Source organism: Schistocerca piceifrons, chromosome 5 (genome assembly GCF_021461385.2).
Source record: "Schistocerca piceifrons isolate TAMUIC-IGC-003096 chromosome 5, iqSchPice1.1, whole genome shotgun sequence".
NCBI classification, from domain to species: domain Eukaryota; kingdom Metazoa; phylum Arthropoda; class Insecta; order Orthoptera; family Acrididae; genus Schistocerca; species Schistocerca piceifrons.
The window spans coordinates 718,047,437-718,066,932 of record NC_060142.1 but is presented as its reverse complement, the minus strand read 5'-3'; positions in this window follow the sequence as shown (position 1 = coordinate 718,066,932).

Genomic DNA, 19,496 nt, shown 5'->3' with positions numbered 1-19,496 from the left:
AGTGATGGATGCAATAAAGAAGGATTAGTGGATCGGAAATGTGATTGTCGTATCCCAAAAGAAAATCCTGTCGTTTCCATAGAAACGTTACTCGATTTAGAAGGAAATGTCTTAGAACACATAGTACTCGTATTTCATAGCGACGCAATTTCCGTGTGAATTCGTCAATGTGTGGGAGTGAGGGATGCAGTAAAGAAGGATTAGTGGATCGGAAATGAGATTGTCGTATCCCAAAAGAAAATCCTGTCGTTTCCGCGGAAACGTTACTCGATTTAGAAGGAAATGTCTTAGAACACATAGTACTCGTATTTCATAGCGACGCAATTTCCGTGTGAATTCGTCAATGTGTGGGAGTGAGGGATGCAATAAAGAAGGATTAGTGGATCGGAAATGTGATTGTCGTATCCCAAAAGAAAATCCTGTCGTTTCCATAGAAACGTTACTCGATTTAGAAGGAAATGTCTTAGAACACATAGTACTCGTATTTCATAGCGACGCAATTTCCGTGTGAATTCGTCAATGTGTGGGAGTGAGGGATGCAGTAAAGAAGGATTAGTGGATCGGAAATGAGATTGTCGTATCCCAAAAGAAAATCCTGTCGTTTCCGCGGAAACGTTACTCGATTTAGAAGGAAATGTCTTAGAACACATAGTACTCGTATTTCATAGCGACGGAATTTCCGTGTGAATTCGTCAATGTGTGGGAGTGAGGGATGCAGTAAAGAAGGATTAGTGGATCGGAAATGTGATTGTCGTATCCCAAAAGAAAATCCTGTCGTTTCCATAGAAACATTACTTGATTAAAAGGAGAAGTCATAGAACCCATAGTAATTCATAGCGACGCAATTTCCGTGTGAATTCGTCAATGTGTGGGAGTGAGGGATGCAGTAAAGAAGGATTAGTGGATCGGAAATGTGATTGTCGTATCCCAAAAGAAAATCCTGTCGTTTCCACAGAAACGTTACTTGATTTAGAAGGAAATGTCTTAGAACACATAGTACTCGTATTTCATAGCGACGCAATTTCCGTGTAAATTCGTCAATGTGTGGGAGTGAGGGATGCAATAAAGAAGGATTAGTGGATCGGAAATGAGATTGTCGTATCCCAAAAGAAAATCCTGTCGTTTCCATAGAAACGTTACTCGATTTAGAAGGAAATGTCTTAGAACACATAGTACTCGTATTTCATAGCGACGCAATATCCGTGTGAATTCGTCAATGTGTGGGAGTGAGGGATGCAGTAAAGAAGGATTAGTGGATCGGAAATAAGATTGTCGTATCCCAAAAAAAAGTCCTGTCGTTTCCATAGAAACATTACTTGATTTAGAAGGAGAAGTCATAGAACCCATAGTAATTCATAGCGACGCAATTTCCGTGTGAATTCGTCAATGTGTGGGAGTGAGGGATGCAGTAAAGAAGGATTAGTGGATGGGAAATGTGATTGTCGTATCCCAAAAGAAAATCCTGTCGTTTCCACAGAGACGTTACTTGATTTAGAAGGAAATGTCTTAGAACTCATAGTACTCGTATTTCATAGCGACGCAATTTCCGTGTGAATTCGTCAATGTGTGGGAGTGAGGGATGCAGTAAAGAAGGATTAGTGGATCGGAAATGAGATTGTCGTATCCCAAAAAAGAATCCTGTCGTTTCCATAGAAACGTTACTCGATTTAGAAATAAATGTCTTAGAACACATAGTATTTCATAGCGACGCAATTTCCGTGTGAATTCGTCAATGTTTGGGAGTGAGGGATGCAGTAAAGAAGGATTAGTAGATCGGAAATGTGATTGTCGTATCCCAAAAGAAAATCCTGTCGTTTCCATAGAAACGTTACTCGATTTAGAAGGAAATGTCTTAGAACACATAGTACTCGTATTTCATTGCGACGCAATTTCCGTGTGAATTCTTCAATGTGTGGGAGTGAGGGATGCAGTAAAGAAGGATTAGTGGATCGGAAATGTGATTGTCGTATCCCAAAGGAAAATCCTGTCGTTTCCATAGAAACGTTACTCGATTTAGAAGGAAATGCCTCAGAACACATAGTACTCGTATTTCATAGCGACGCAATTTCCGTGTGAATTCGTCAATGTTTGGGAGTGAGGGATGCAGTAAAGAAGGATTAGTGGATCGGAAATGAGATTGTCGTATCCCGAAAGAAAATCCTGTCGTTTCCATAGAAACGTTACTCGATTTAGAAGGAAATGTCTTAGAACACATAGTACTCGTATTTCATAGCGACGCAATTTCCGTGTGAATTCGTCAATGTGTGGGAGTGAGGGATGCAGTAAAGAAGGATTAGTGGATCGGAAATGTGATTGTCGTATCCCAAAAGAAAATCCTGTCGTTTCCATAGAAACGTTACTCGATTTAGAAGGAAATGTCTTAGAACACATAGTACTCGTATTTCATAGCGACGCAATATCCGTGTGAATTCGTCAATGTGTGGGAGTGAGGGATGCAGTAAAGAAGGATTAGTGGATCGGAAATAAGATTGTCGTATCCCAAAAAAAAGTCCTGTCGTTTCCATAGAAACATTACTTGATTTAGAAGGAGAAGTCATGGAACCCATAGTAATTCATAGCGACGCAATTTCCGTGTGAATTCGTCAATGTGTGGGAGTGAGGGATGCAGTAAAGAAGGATTAGTGGATCGGAAATGTGATTGTCGTATCCCAAAAGAAAATCCTGTCGTTTCCATAGAAACGTTACTTGATTTAGAAGGAAATGTCTTAGAACACATAGTACTCGTATTTCATAGCGACGCAATTTCCGTGTGAATTCGTCAATGTGTGGGAGTGAGGGATGCAGTAAAGAAGGATTAGTGGATCGGAAATGAGATTGTCGTATCCCAAAAAAAAATCCTGTCGTTTCCATAGAAATGTTACTCGATTTAGAAATAAATGTCTTAGAACACATAGTATTTCATAGCGACGCAATTTCCGTGTGAATTCGTCAATGTTTGGGAGTGAGGGATGCAGTAAAGAAGGATTAGTAGATCGGAAATGTGATTGTCGTATCCCAAAAGAAAATCCTGCCGTTTCCATAGAAACGTTACTCGATTTAGAAGGAAATGTCTTAGAACACATAGTACTCGTATTTCATTGCGACGCAATTTCCGTGTGAATTCGTCAATGTGTGGGAGTGAGAGATGCAGTAAAGAAGGATTAGTGGATCGGAAATGTGATTGTCGTATCCCAAAAGAAAATCCTGTCGTTTCCATAGAAACGTTACTCGATTTAGAAGGAAATGTCTTAGAACACATAGTACTCGTATTTCATTGCGACGCAATTTCCGTGTGAATTCGTCAATGTGTGGGAGTGAGGGATGCAGTAAAGAAGGATTAGTGGATCGGAAATGTGATTGTCGTATCCCAAAAGAAAATCCTGTCATTTCCATAGAAACGTTACTCGATTTAGAAGGAAATGTCTTAGAACACATAATACTCGTATTTCATAGCGACGCAATTTCCGTGTGAATTCGTCAATGTGTGGGAGTGAGGGATGCAGTAAAGATGGATTAGTGGATCGGAAATGAGATTGTCGTATCCCAAAAGAAAATCCTGTCGCTTCCATAGAAACGTTACTCGATTTAGAAATAAATGTCTTAGAACACATAGTATTTCATAGCGACGCAATTTCCGTGTGAATTCGTCAAAGTTTGGGAGTGAGGGATGCAGTAAAGAAGGATTAGTAGATCGGAAATGTGATTGTCGTATCCCAAAAGAAAATCCTGTCGTTTCCATAGAAACGTTACTCGAATTAGAAGGAAATGTCTTAGAACACATAGTACTCGTATTTCATTGCGACGCAATTTCTGTGTGACTTCGTCAATGTGTGGGAGTGAGGGATGCAGTAAAGAAGGATTAGTGGATCGGAAATGTGATTGTCGTATCCCAAAAGAAAATCCTGTCGTTTCCATAGAAACGTTACTCGATTTAGAAGGAAATGTCTTAGAACACATAGTACTCGTATTTCATAGCGACGCAATTTCCGTGTGAATTCGTCAATGTGTGGGAGTGAGGGATGAGGTAAAGAAGGATTAGTGGATCGGAAATGAGATTGTCGTATCCCAAAAGAAAATCCTGTCGTTTCCATAGAAACGTTACTCGATTTAGAAGGAAATGTCTTAGAACACATAGTACTCGTATTTCATAGCGACGCAATTTCCGTGTGAATTCGTCAATGTGTGGGAGTGATGGATGCAATAAAGAAGGATTAGTGGATCGGAAATGTGATTGTCGTATCCCAAAAGAAAATCCTGTCGTTTCCATAGAAACGTTACTCGATTTAGAAGGAAATGTCTTAGAACACATAGTACTCGTATTTCATAGCGACGCAATTTCCGTGTGAATTCGTCAATGTGTGGGAGTGAGGGATGCAGTAAAGAAGGATTAGTGGATCGGAAATGAGATTGTCGTATCCCAAAAGAAAATCCTGTCGTTTCCGCGGAAACGTTACTCGATTTAGAAGGAAATGTCTTAGAACACATAGTACTCGTATTTCATAGCGACGGAATTTGCGTGTGAATTCGTCAATGTGTGGGAGTGAGGGATGCAGTAAAGAAGGATTAGTGGATCAGAAATGTGATTGTCGTATCCCAAAAAAAATCCTGTCGTTTCCATAGAAACGTTACTCGATTTAGAAGGAAATGTCTTAGAACACATAGTACTCGTATTTCATAGCGACGCAATTTCCGTGTGAATTCGTCAATGTGTGGGAGTGAGGGATGCAGTAAAGAAGGATTAGTGGATCGGAAATGAGATTGTCGTATCCCAAAAGAAAATCCTGTCGTTTCCATAGAAACGTTACTCGATTTAGAAGGAAATATCTTAGAACACATAGTATTTCATAGCGACGCAATTTCCGTGTGAATTCGTCAATGTGTGGGAGTGAGGGATGCAGTAAAGAAGGATTAGTAGATCGGAAATGTGATTGTCGTATCTCAAAAGAAAATCCTGTCGTTTCCATAGAAACGTTACTCGATTTAGAAGGAAATGTCTTAGAACACATAGTACTCGTATTTCATTGCGACGCAATTTCCGTGTGAATTCGTCAATGTGTGGGAGTGAGGGATGCAGTAAAGAAGGATTAGTGGATCGGAAATGAGATTGTCGTATCCCAAAAGAAAATCCTGTCGTTTCCATAGAAACGTTACTCGATTTAGAAGGAAATGTCTTAGAACACATAGTACTCGTATTTCATAGCGATGCAATTTCCGTGTGAATTCGTCAATGTTTGGGAGTGAGGGATGCAGTAAAGAAGGATTAGTGGATCGGAAATGAGATTGTCGTATCCCAAAAGAAAATCCTGTCGTTTCCATAGAAACGTTACTCGATTTAGAAGGAAATGTCTTAGAACACATAGTACTCGTATTTCATAGCGACGCAATATCCGTGTGAATTCGTCAATGTGTGGGAGTGAGGGATGCAGTAAAGAAGGATTAGTGGATCGGAAATAAGATTGTCGTATCCCAAAAAAAAGTCCTGTCGTTTCCATAGAAACATTACTTGATTTAGAAGGAGAAGTCATAGAACCCATAGTAATTTATAGCGACGCAATTTCCGTGTGAATTCGTCAATGTGTGGGAGTGAGGGATGCAGTAAAGAAGGATTAGTGGATCGGAAATGTGATTGTCGTATCCCAAAAGAAAATCCTGTCGTTTCCACAGAAACGTTACTTGATTTAGAAGGAAATGTCTTAGAACACATAGTACTCGTATTTCATAGCGACGCAATTTCCGTGTGAATTCGTCAATGTGTGGGAGTGAGGGGTGCAGTAAAGATGGATTAGTGGATCGGAAATGAGATTGTCGTATCCCAAAAAAAAATCCTGTCGTTTCCATAGAAACGTTACTCGATTTAGAAATAAATGTCTTAGAACACATAGTATTTCATAGCGACGCAATTTCCGTGTGAATTCGTCAATGTTTGGGAGTGAGGGATGCAGTAAAGAAGGATTAGCAGATCGGAAATGTGATTGTCGTATCCCAAAAGAAAATCCTGTCGTTTCCATAGAAACGTTACTCGATTTAGAAGGAAATGTCTTAGAACACATAGTACTCGTATTTCATTGCGACGCAATTTCCGTGTGAATTCTTCAATGTGTGGGAGTGAGGGATGCAGTAAAGAAGGATTAGTGGATCGGAAATGTGATTGTCGTATCCCAAAAGAAAATCCTGTCGTTTCCATAGAAACGTTACTCGATTTAGAAGGAAATGCCTTAGAACACATAGTACTCGTATTTCATAGCGACGCAATTTCCGTGTGAATTCGTCAATGTTTGGGAGTGAGGGATGCAGTAAAGAAGGATTAGTGGATCGGAAATGAGATTGTCGTATCCCAAAAGAAAATCCTGTCGTTTCCATAGAAACGTTACTCGATTTAGAAGGAAATGTCTTAGAACACATAGTACTCGTATTTCATAGCGACGCAATTTCCGTGTGAATTCGTCAATGTGTGGGAGTGAGGGATACAGTAAAGAAGGATTAGTGGATCGGAAATGTGATTGTCGTATCCCAAAAGAAAATCCTGTCGTTTCCATAGAAACGTTACTCGATTTAGATGGAAATGTCTTAGAACACATAGTACTCGTATTTCATAGCGACGCAATATCCGTGTGAATTCGTCAATGTGTGGGAGTGAGGGATGCAGTAAAGAAGGATTAGTGGATCGGAAATAAGATTGTCGTATCCCAAATAAAAGTCCTGTCGTTTCCATAGAAACATTACTTGATTTAGAAGGAGAAGTCATAGAACCCATAGTAATTCATAGCGACGCAATTTCCGTGTGAATTCGTCAATGTGTGGGAGTGAGGGATGCAGTAAAGAAGGATTAGTGGATCGGAAATGTGATTGTCGTATCCCAAAAGAAAATCCTGTCGTTTCCATAGAAACGTTACTTGATTTAGAAGGAAATGTCTTAGAACACATAGTACTCGTATTTCATTGCGACGCAATTTCCGTGTGAATTCGTCAATGTGTGGGAGTGAGGGATGCAGTAAAGAAGGATTAGTGGATCGGAAATGAGATTGTCGTATCCCAAAAAAAAATCCTGTCGTTTCCATAGAAATGTTACTCGATTTAGAAATAAATGTCTTAGAACACATAGTATTTCATAGCGACGCAATTTCCGTGTGAATTCGTCAATGTTTGGGAGTGAGGGATGCAGTAAAGAAGGATTAGTAGATCGGAAATGTGATTGTCGTATCCCAAAAGAAAATCCTGTCGTTTCCATAGAAACGTTTCTCGATTTAGAAGGAAATGTCTTAGAACACATAGTACTCGTATTTCATTGCGACGCAATTTCCGTGTGAATTCGTCAATGTGTGGGAGTGAGGGATGCAGTAAAGAAGGATTAGTGGATCGGAAATGTGATTGTCGTATCCCAAAAGAAAATCCTGTCGTTTCCATAGAAACGTTACTCGATTTAGAAGGAAATGTCTTAGAACACATAGTACTCGTATTTCATTGCGACGCAATTTCTGTGTGAATTCGTCAATGTGTGGGAGTGAGGGATGCAGTAAAGAAGGATTAGTGGATCGGAAATGTGATTATCGTATCCCAAAGAAAATCCTGTCGTTTCCATAGAAACGTTACTCGATTTAGAAGGAAATGTCTTAGAACACATAGTACTCGTATTTCATAGCGACGCAATTTCCGTGTGAATTCGTCAATGTGTGGGAGTGAGGGATGCAGTAAAGAAGGATTAGTGGATCGGAAATGTGATTGTCGTATCCCAAAAGAAAATCCTGTCGTTTCCATAGAAACGTTACTCGATTTAGAAGGAAATGTCTTAGAACACATAGTACTCGTATTTCATAGCGACGCAATTTCCGTGTGAATTCGTCAATGTGTGGGAGTGAGGGATGCAGTAAAGAAGGATTAGTGGATCGGAAATGAGATTGTCGTATCCCAAAAGAAAATCCTGTCGTTTCCATAGATACGTTACTCGATTTAGAAGGAAATGTCTTAGAACACATAGTATTTCATAGCGACGCAATTTCCGTGTGAATTCGTCAATGTTTGGGAGTGAGGGATGCAGTAAAGAAGGATTAGTAGATCGGAAATGTGATTGTCGTATCCCAAAAGAAAATCCTGTCGTTTCCATAGAAACGTTACTCGATTTAGAAGGAAATGTCTTAGAACACATAGTACTCGTATTTCATTGCGACGCAATTTCCGTGTGAATTCGTCAATGTGTGGGAGTGAGGGATGCAGTAAAGAAGGATTAGTGGATCGGAAATGAGATTGTCGTATCCCAAAAGAAAATCCTGTCGTTTCCATAGAAACGTTACTCGATTTAGAAGGAAATGTCTTAGAACACATAGTACTCGTATTTCATAGCGATGCAATTTCCGTGTGAATTCGTCAATGTTTGGGAGTGAGGGATGCAGTAAAGAAGGATTAGTGGATCGGAAATGAGATTGTCGTATCCCAAAAGAAAATCCTGTCGTTTCCATAGAAACGTTACTCGATTTAGAAGGAAATGTCTTATAACACATAGTACTCGTATTTCATAGCGACGCAATATCCGTGTGAATTCGTCAATGTGTGGGAGTGAGGGATGCAGTAAAGAAGGATTAGTGGATCGGAAATGTGATTGTCGTATCCCAAAAAAAAATCCTGTCGATTCCATAGAAACGTTACTCGATTTAGAAATAAATGTCTTAGAACACATAGTATTTCATAGCGACGCAATTTCCGTGTGAATTCGTCAATGTTTGGGAGTGAGGGATGCAGTAAAGAAGGATTAGTAGATCGGAAATGTGATTGTCGTATCCCAAAAGAAAATCCTGTCGTTTCCATAGAAACGTTACTCGATTTAGAAGGAAATGTCTTAGAACACATAGTACTCGTATTTCATTGCGACGCAATTTCCGTGTGAATTCGTCAATGTGTGGGAGTGAGGGATGCAGTAAAGAAGGATTAGTGTATCGGAAATGTGATTGTCGTATCCCAAAAGAAAATCCTGTCGTTTCCATAGAAACGTTACTCGATTTAGAAGGAAATGTCTTAGAACACATAGTACTCGTATTTCATAGCGACGCAATTTCCGTGTGAATTCGTCAATGTGTGGGAGTGAGGGATGCAGTAAAGAAGGATTAGTGGATCGGAAATGAGATTGTCGTATCCCAAAAGAAAATCCTGTCGTTTCCATAGAAACGTTACTCGATTTAGAAGGAAATGTCTTAGAACACATAGTACTCGTATTTCATAGCGACGCAATTTCCGTGTGAATTCTTCAATGTGTGGGAGTGAGGGATGCAGTAAAGAAGGATTAGTGGATCGGAAATAAGATTGTCGTATCCCAAAAAAAAGTCCTGTCGTTTCCATAGAAACATTACTTGATTTAGAAGGAGAAGTCATAGAACCCATAGTAATTCATAGCGACGCAATTTCCGTGTGAATTCGTCAATGTGTGGGAGTGAGGGATGCAGTAAAGAAGGATTAGTGGATCGGAAATGTGATTGTCGTATCCCAAAAGAAAATCCTGTCGTTTCCATAGAAACGTTACTTGATTTAGAAGGAAATGTCTTAGAACACATAGTACTCGTATTTCATAGCGACGCAATTTCCGTGTGAATTCGTCAATGTGTGGGAGTGAGGGATGCAGTAAAGAAGGATTAGTGGATCGGAAATGAGATTGTCGTATCCCAAAAAAAAATCCTGTCGATTAAATAGAAACGTTACTCGATTTAGAAATAAATGTCTTAGAACACATAGTATTTCATAGCGACGCAATTTCCGTGTGAATTCGTCAATGTTTGGGAGTGAGGGATGCAGTAAAGAAGGATTAGTAGATCGGAAATGTGATTGTCGTATCCCAAAAGAAAATCCTGTCGTTTCCATAGAAACGTTACTCGATTTAGAAGGAAATGTCTTAGAACACATAGTACTCGTATTTCATTGCGACGCAATTTCCGTGTGAATTCGTCAATGTGTGGGAGTGAGGGATGCAGTAAAGAAGGATTAGTGGATCGGCAATGTGATTGTCGTATCCCAAAAGAAAATCCTGTCGTTTCCATAGAAACGTTACTCGATTTAGAAGGAAATGTCTTAGAACACATAGTACTCGTATTTCATAGCGACGCAATTTCCGTGTGAATTCGTCAATGTTTGGGAGTGAGGGATGCAGTAAAGAAGGATTAGTGGATCGGAAATGAGATTGTCGTATCCCAAAAGAAAATCCTGTCGTTTCCATAGAAACGTTACTCGATTTAGAAGGAAATGTCTTAGAACACATAGTACTCGTATTTCATAGCGACGCAATTTCCGTGTGAATTCGTCAATGTGTGGGAGTGAGGGATGCAGTAAAGAAGGATTAGTGGATCGGAAATGTGATTGTCGTATCCCAAAAGAAAATCCTGTCGTTTCCATAGAAACGTTACTCGATTTAGAAGGAAATGTCTTAGAACACATAGTACTCGTATTTCATAGCGACGCAATATCCGTGTGAATTCGTCAATGTGTGGGAGTGAGGGATGCAGTAAAGAAGGATTAGGGGATCGGAAATGAGATTGTCGTATCCCAAAAAAAAATCCTGTCGTTTCCATAGAAATGTTACTCGATTTAGAAATAAATGTCTTAGAACACATAGTATTTCATAGCGACGCAATTTCCGTGTGAATTCGTCAATGTTTGGGAGTGAGGGATGCAGTAAAGAAGGATTAGTAGATCGGAAATGTGATTGTCGTATCCCAAAAGAAAATCCTGTCGTTTCCATAGAAACGTTACTCGATTTAGAAGGAAATGTCTTAGAACACATAGTACTCGTATTTCATTGCGACGCAATTTCCGTGTGAATTCGTCAATGTGTGGGAGTGAGGGATGCAGTAAAGAAGGATTAGTGGATCGGAAATGTGATTGTCGTATCCCAAAAGAAAATCCTGTCGTTTCCATAGAAACGTTACTCGATTTAGAAGGAAATGTCTTAGAACACATAGTACTCGTATTTCATAGCGACGCAATTTCCGTGTGAATTCGTCAATGTTTGGGAGTGAGGGATGCAGTAAAGAAGGATTAGTGGATCGGAAATGAGATTGTCGTATCCCAAAAGAAAATCCTGTCGTTTCCATAGAAACGTTACTCGATTTAGAAGGAAATGTCTTAGAACACATAGTACTCGTATTTCATAGCGACGCAATTTCCGTGTGAATTCTTCAATGTGTGGGAGTGAGGGATGCAGTAAAGAAGGATTAGTGGATCGGAAATAAGATTGTCGTATCCCAAAAAAAAGTCCTGTCGTTTCCATAGAAACATTACTTGATTTAGAAGGAGAAGTCATTGAACCCATAGTAATTCATAGCGACGCAATTTCCGTGTGAATTCGTCAATGTGTGGGAGTGAGGGATACAGTAAAGAAGGATTAGTGGATCGGAAATGTGATTGTCGTATCCCAAAAGAGAATCCTGTCGTTTCCATAGAAACGTTACTCGATTTAGAAGGAAATGTCTTAGAACACATAGTACTCGTATTTCATAGCGACGCAATTTCCGTGTGAATTCGTCAATGTGTGGGAGTGAGGGATGCAGTAAAGAAGGATTAGTGGATCGGAAATGAGATTGTCGTATCCCAAAAGAAAATCCTGTCGTTTCCATAGAAACGTTACTCGATTTAGAAATAAATGTCTTAGAACACATAGTATTTCATAGCGATGCAATTTCCGTGTGAATTCGTCAATGTTTGGGAGTGAGGGATGCAGTAAAGAAGGATTAGTAGATCGGAAATGTGATTGTCGTATCCCAAAAGAAAATCCTGTCGTTTCCATAGAAACGTCACTCGATGTAGAAGGAAATGTCTTAGAACACATAGTACTCGTATTTCATTGCGACGCAATTTCCGTTTGAATTCGTCAATGTGTGGGAGTGAGGGATGCAGGAAAGAAGGATTAGTGGATCGGAAATGTGATTGTCGTATCCCAAAAGAAAATCCTGTCGTTTCCATAGAAACGTTACTCGATTTAGAAGGAAATGTCTTAGAACACATAGTACTCGTATTTCATAGCGACGCAATTTCCGTGTGAATTCGTCAATGTGTGGGAGTGAGGGATGCAGTAAAGAAGGATTAGTGGATCGGAAATGAGATTGTCGTTTCCCAAAAGAAAACCCTGTCGTTTCCATAGGAACGTTACTCGATTTAGAAGGAAATGTCTTAGAACACATAGTACTCGTATTTCATAGCGACGGAATTTCCGTGTGAATTCGTCAATGTGTGGGAGTGAGGGATGCAGTAAAGAAGGATTAGTGGATCGGAAATTGAGATTGTCGTATCCCAAAAGAAAATCCTGTCGTTTCCATAGAAACGTTACTCGATTTAGAAGGAAATGTCTTAGAACACATAGTACTCGTATTTCATTGCGACGCAATTTCCGTGTGAATTCGTCAATGTGTGGGAGTGGGGGATGCAGTAAAGAAGGATTAGTGGATCGGAAATGAGATTGTCGTATCCCAAAAGAAAATCCTGTCGTTTCCATAGAAACGTTACTCGATTTAGAAATAAACGTCTTAGAACACATAGTATTTCATAGCGACGCAATTTCCGTGTGAATTCGTCAATGTTTGGGAGTGAGGGATGCAGCAAAGAAGGATTAGTAGATCGGAAATGTGATTGTCGTATCCCAAAGGAAAATCCTGTCGTTCCCAGAGAAACGTTACTCGATTTAGAAGGAAATGTTTTAGAACACATAGTACTCGTATTTCATAGCGACGCAATTTCCGTGTGAATTCGTCAATGTGTGGGAGTGAGGGATGCAGTAAAAAAGGATTAGTGGATCGGAAATGTGATTGTCGTATCCCAAAAGAAAATCCTGTCGTTTCCATAGAAACGTTACTCGATTTAGAAGGAAATGTCTTAGAACACATAGTACTCGTATTTCATAGCGACGCAATTTCCGTGTGAATTCGTCAATGTGTGGGAGTGAGGGATGCAGTAAAGAAGGATTAGTGGATCGGAAATGTGATTGTCGTATCCCAAAAGAAAATCCTGTCGTTTCCATGGAAACGTTACTCGATTTAGAAGGAAATGTCTTAGAACACATAGTACTCGTATTTCATTGCGACGCAATTTCCGTGTGAATTCGTCAATGTGTGGGAGTGAGGGATGCAGTAAAGAAGGATTAGTGGATCGGAAATGTGATTGTCGTGTCCCAAAGGAATATCCTGTCGTTTCCATAGAAACGTTACTCGATTTAGAAGGAAATGTCTTAGAACACATAGTACTCGTATTTCATTGCGACGCAATTTCCGTGTGAATTCGTCAATGTGTGGAAGTGAGGGATGCAGTAAAGGAGGATTAGTGGATCGGAAATGTGATTGTCGTATCCCAAAAGAAAATCCTGTCGTTTCCATAGAAACGTTACTCGATTTAGAAGGAAATCTCTTAGAACACATAATACTCGTATTTCATAGCGACGCAATTTCCGTGTGAATTCGTCAATGTGTGGGAGTGAGGGATGCAGTAAAGATGGATTAGTGGATCGGAAATGAGATTGTCGTATCCCAAAAGAAAATCCTGTCGTTTCCATAGAAACGTTACTCGATTTAGAAATAAGTGTCTTAGAACACATAGTATTTCATAGCGACGCAATTTCCGTGTGAATTCGTCAAAGTTTGGGAGTGAGGTATGCAGTAAAGAAGGATTAGTGGATCGGAAATGTGATTGTCGTATCCCAAAAGAAAATCCTGTCGATTCCATAGAAACGTTACTCGATTTAGAAGGAAATGTCTTAGAACACATAGTACTCGTATTTCATAGCGACGCAATTTCCGTGTGAATTCGTCAATGTGTGGGAGTGAGGGATGCAGTAAAGAAGGATTAGTGGATCGGAAATGAGATTGTCGTATCCCAAAAGAAAATCCTGTCGTTTCCATAGAAACGTTACTCGATTTAGAAATAAATGTCTTAGAACACATAGTATTTCATAGCGATGCAATTTCCGTGTGAATTCGTCAATGTTTGGGAGTGAGGGATGCAGTAAAGAAGGATTAGTAGATCGGAAATGTGATTGTCGTATCCCAAAAGAAAATCCTGTCGTTACCATAGAAACGTTACTCGATGTAGAAGGAAATGTCTTAGAACACATAGTACTCGTATTTCATTGCGACGCAATTTCCGTGTGAATTCGTCAATGTGTGGGAGTGAGGGATGCAGGAAAGAAGGATTAGTGGATCGGAAATGTGATTGTCGTATCCCAAAAGAAAATCCTGTCGTTTCCATAGAAACGTTACTCGATTTAGAAGGAAATGTCTTAGAACACATAGTACTCGTATTTCATAGCGACGCAATTTCCGTGTGAATTCGTCAATGTTTGGGAGTGAGGGATACAGTAAAGAAGGATTAGTGGATCGGAAATGAGATTGTCGTATCCCAAAAGAAAATCCTGTCGTTTCCATATAAACGTTACTCGATTTAGAAGGAAATGTCTTAGAACACATAGTACTCGTATTTCATAGCGACGCAATTTCCGTGTGAATTCTTCAATGTGTGGGAGTGAGGGATGCAGTAAAGAAGGATTAGTGGATCGGAAATAAGATTGTCGTATCCCAAAAAAAAGTCCTGTCGTTTCCATAGAAACATTACTTGATTTAGAAGGAGAAGTCATTGAACCCATTGTAATTCATAGCGACGCAATTTCCGTGTGAATTCGTCAATGTGTGGGAGTGAGGGATGCAGTAAAGAAGGATTAGTGGATCGGAAATGTGATTGTCGTATCCCAAAAGAGAATCCTGTCGTTTCCATAGAAACGTTACTCGATTTAGAAGGAAATGTCTTAGAACACATAGTACTCGTATTTCATAGCGACGCTATTTCCGTGTGAATTCGTCAGTGTGTGGGAGTGAGGGATGCAGTAAAGAAGGATTAGTGGATCGGAAATGAGATTGTCGTATCCCAAAAGAAAATCCTGTCGTTTCCATAGAAACGTTACTCGATTTAGAAATAAATGTCTTGGAACACATAGTATTTCATAGCGATGCAATTTCCGTGTGAATTCGTCAATGTTTGGGCGTGAGGGATGCAGTAATGAAGGATTAGTAGATCGGAAATGTGATTGTCGTATCCCAAAAGAAAATCCTGTCGTTTCCATAGAAACGTTACTCGATGTAGAAGGAAATGTCTTAGAACACATAGTACTCGTATTTCATTGCGACGCAATTTCCGTGTGAATTCGTCAATGTGTGGGAGTGAGGGATGCAGGAAAGAAGGATTAGTGGATCGGAAATGTGATTGTCGTATCCCAAAAGAAAATCCTGTCGTTTCCATAGAAACGTTACTCGATTTAGAAGGAAATGTCTTAGAACACATAGTACTCGTATTTCATAGCGACGCAATTTCCGTGTGAATTCGTCAATGTGTGGGAGTGAGGGATGCAGTAAAGAAGGATTAGTGGATCGGAAATGAGATTGTCGTTTCCCAAAAGAAAACCCTGTCGTTTCCATAGGAACGTTACTCGATTTAGAAGGAAATGTCTTAGAACACATAGTACTCGTATTTCATAGCGACGGAATTTCCGTGTGAATTCGTCAATGTGTGGGAGTGAGGGATGCAGTAAAGAAGGATTAGTGGATCGGAAATTGAGATTGTCGTATCCCAAAAGAAAATCCTGTCGTTTCCATAGAAACGTTACTCGATTTAGAAGGAAATGTCTTAGAACACATAGTACTCGTATTTCATTGCGACGCAATTTCCGTGTGAATTCGTCAATGTGTGGGAGTGGGGGATGCAGTAAAGAAGGATTAGTGGATCGGAAATGAGATTGTCGTATCCCAAAAGAAAATCCTGTCGTTTCCATAGAAACGTTACTCGATTTAGAAATAAATGTCTTAGAACACATAGTATTTCATAGCGACGCAATTTCCGTGTGAATTCGTCAATGTTTGGGAGTGAGGGATGCAGTAAAGAAGGATTAGTAGATCTGAAATGTGATTGTCGTATCCCAAAAGAACATCCTGTCGATTCCATAGAAACGTTACTCGATTTAGAAGGAAATGTCTTAGAACACATAGTACTCGTATTTCATAGCGACGCAATTTCCGTGTGAATTCGTCAATGTGTGGGAGTGAGGGATGCAGTAAAGGAGGATTAGTGGATCGGAAATGAGATTGTCGTATCCCAAAAGAAAATCCTGTCGTTTCCATAGAAACGTTACTCGATTTAGAAATAAATGTCTTAGAACACATAGTATTTCATAGCGATGCAATTTCCGTGTGAATTCGTCAATGTTTGGGAGTGAGGGATGCAGTAAAGAAGGATTAGTAGATCGGAAATGTGATTGTCGTATCCCAAAAGAAAATCCTGTCGTTACCATAGAAACGTTACTCGATGTAGAAGGAAATGTCTTAGAACACATAGTTCTCGTATTTCATTGCGACGCAATTTCCGTGTGAATTCGTCAATGTGTGGGAGTGAGGGATGCAGGAAAGAAGGATTAGTGGATCGGAAATGTGATTGTCGTATCCCAAAAGAAAATCCTGTCGTTTCCTTAGAAACGTTACTCGATTTAGAAGGAAATGTCTTAGAACACATAGTACTCGTATTTCATAGCGACGGAATTTCCGTGTGAATTCGTCAATGTGTGGGAGTGAGGGATGCAGTAAAGAAGGATTAGTGGATCGGAAATTGAGATTGTCGTATCCCAAAAGAAAATCCTGTCGTTTCCATAGAAACGTTACTCGATTTAGAAGGAAATGTCTTAGAACACATAGTACTCGTATTTCATTGCGACGCAATTTCCGTGTGAATTCGTCAATGTGTGGGAGTGGGGGATGCAGTAAAGAAGGATTAGTGGATCGGAAATGAGATTGTCGTATCCCAAAAGAAAATCCTGTCGTTTCCATAGAAACGTTACTCGATTTAGAAATAAATGTCTTAGAACACATAGTATTTCATAGCGACGCAATTTCCGTGTGAATTCGTCAATGTTTGGGAGTGAGGGATGCAGTAAAGAAGGATTAGTAGATCGGAAATGTGATTGTCATATCCCAAAAGAAAATCCTGTCGTTTCCAAGAAACGTTACTCGATTTAGAAGGAAATGTTTTAGAACACATAGTACTCGTATTTCATAGCGACGCAATTTCCGTGTGAATTCGTCAATGTGTGGGAGTGAGGGATGCAGTAAAGAAGGATTAGTGGATCGGAAATGTGATTGTCGTATCCCAAAAGAAAATCCTGTCGTTTCCATAGAAACGTTACTCGATTTAGAAGGAATTGTCTTAGAACACATAGCACTCGTATTTCATAGCGACGCAATTTCCGTGTGAATTCGTCAATGTGTGGGAGTGAGGGATGCAGTAAAGAAGGATTAGTGGATCGGAAATGTGATTGTCGTATCCCAAAAGAAAATCCTGTCGTTTCCATGGAAACGTTACTCGATTTAGAAGGAAATGTCTTAGAACACATAGTACTCGTATTTCATTGCGACGCAATTTCCGTGTGAATTCGTCAATGTGTGGGAGTGAGGGATGCAGTAAAGAAGCATTAGTGGATCGGAAATGTGATTGTCGTATCCCAAAAGAATATCCTGTCGTTTCCATAGAAACGTTACTCGATTTAGAAGGAAATGTCTTAGAACACATAGTACTCGTATTTCATTGCGACGCAATTTCCGTGTGAATTCGTCAATGTGTGGAAGTGAGGGATGCAGTAAAGGAGGATTAGGGGATCGGAAATGTGATTGTCGTATCCCAAAAGAAAATCTTGTCGTTTCCATAGAAACGTTACTCGATTTAGAAGGAAATCTCGTAGAACACATATACTCGTATTTCATAGCGACGCAATTTCCGTGTGAATTCGTCAATGTGTGGGAGTGAGGGATGCAGTAAAGATGGATTAGTGGATCGGAAATGAGATTGTCGTATCCCAAAAGAAAATCCTGTCGTTTCCATAGAAACGTTACTCGATTTAGAAATAAGTGTCTTAGAACACATAGTATTTCATAGCGACGCAATTTCCGTGTGAATTCGTCAAAGTTTTGGAGTGAGGGATGCAGTAAAGAAGGATTAGTGGATCGGAAATGTGATTGTCGTATCCCAAAAGAAAATCCTGTCGATTCCATAGAAACGTTACTCGATTTAGAAGGAGATGTCTTAGAACACATAGTACTCGTATTTCATAGCGACGCAATTTCCGTGTGAATTCGTCAATGTGTGGGAGTGAGGGATGCAGTAAAGAAGGATTAGTGGATCGGAAATGAGATTGTCGTATCCCAAAAGAAAATCCTGTCGTTTCCATAGAAACGTTACTCGATTTAGAAGGAAATGTCTTAGAACACATAGTACCCGTATTTCATAGCGACGCAATTTCCGTGTGAATTCGTCAATGTGTGGGAGTGAGGGATGCAGTAAAGAAGGATTAGTGGATCGAAAATGTGATTGTCGTATCCCAAAAGAAAATCCTGTCGTTTCCATAGAATCGTTACTCGATTTAGAAGGAAATGTCTTAGAACACATAGTACTCGTATTTCATAGCGACGCAATTTCCGTGTGAATTCGTCAATGTGTGGGAGTGAGGGATGCAGTAAAGAAGGATTAGTGGATCGGAAATGAGATTGTCGTATCCCAAAAGAAAATCCTGTCGTTTCCATGGAAACGTTACTCGATTTAGAAAGAAATGTCTTAGAACACATAGTACTCGTATTTCATAGCGACGGAATTTCCGTGTGAATTCGTCAATGTGTGGGAGTGAGGGATGCAGTAAAGAAGGATTAGTGGATCGGAAATGTGATTGTCGTATCCCAAAAGAAAATCCTGTCGATTCCATAGAAACGTTACTTGATTTAGAAGGAAATGTCTTAGAACACATGGTACTCGTATTTCATAGCGACGCAATTTCCGTGTGAATTCGTCAATGTGTGGGAGTGAGGGATGCAGTAAAGAAGGATTAGTGGATCGGAAATGAGATTGTCGTATCCCAAAAGAAAATCCTGTCGTTTCCATAGAAACGTTACTCGATTTAGAAATAAATGTCTTAGAACACATAGTATTTCATAGCGACGCAATTTCCGTGTGAATTCGTCAATGTTTGGGAGTGAGGGATGCAGTAAAGAAGGATTAGTAGATCGGAAATGTGATTGTCGTATCCCAAAAGAAAATCCTGTCGTTTCCATAGAAACGTTACTCGATTTAGAAGGAAATGTCTTAGAAGACATAGTGCTCGTATTTCATTGCGACGCAATTTCCGTGTGAATTCGTCAATGTGTGGGAGTGAGGGATGCAGTAAAGCAGGATTAGTGGATCGGAAATGTGATTGTCGTATCCCAAAAGAAAATCCTGTCGTTTCCATAGAAACGTTACTCGATTTAGGAGGAAATGTCTTAGAACACATAGTACTCGTATTTCATAGCGACGCAATTTCCGTGTGAATTCGTCAATGTGTGGGAGTGAGGGATGCAGTAAAGAAGGATTAGTGGATCGGAATTGAGATTGTCGTATCCCAAAAGAAAATCCTGTCGTTTCCATAGAAACGTTACTCGATTGAAAAGGAAATGTCTTAGAACACATAGTACTCG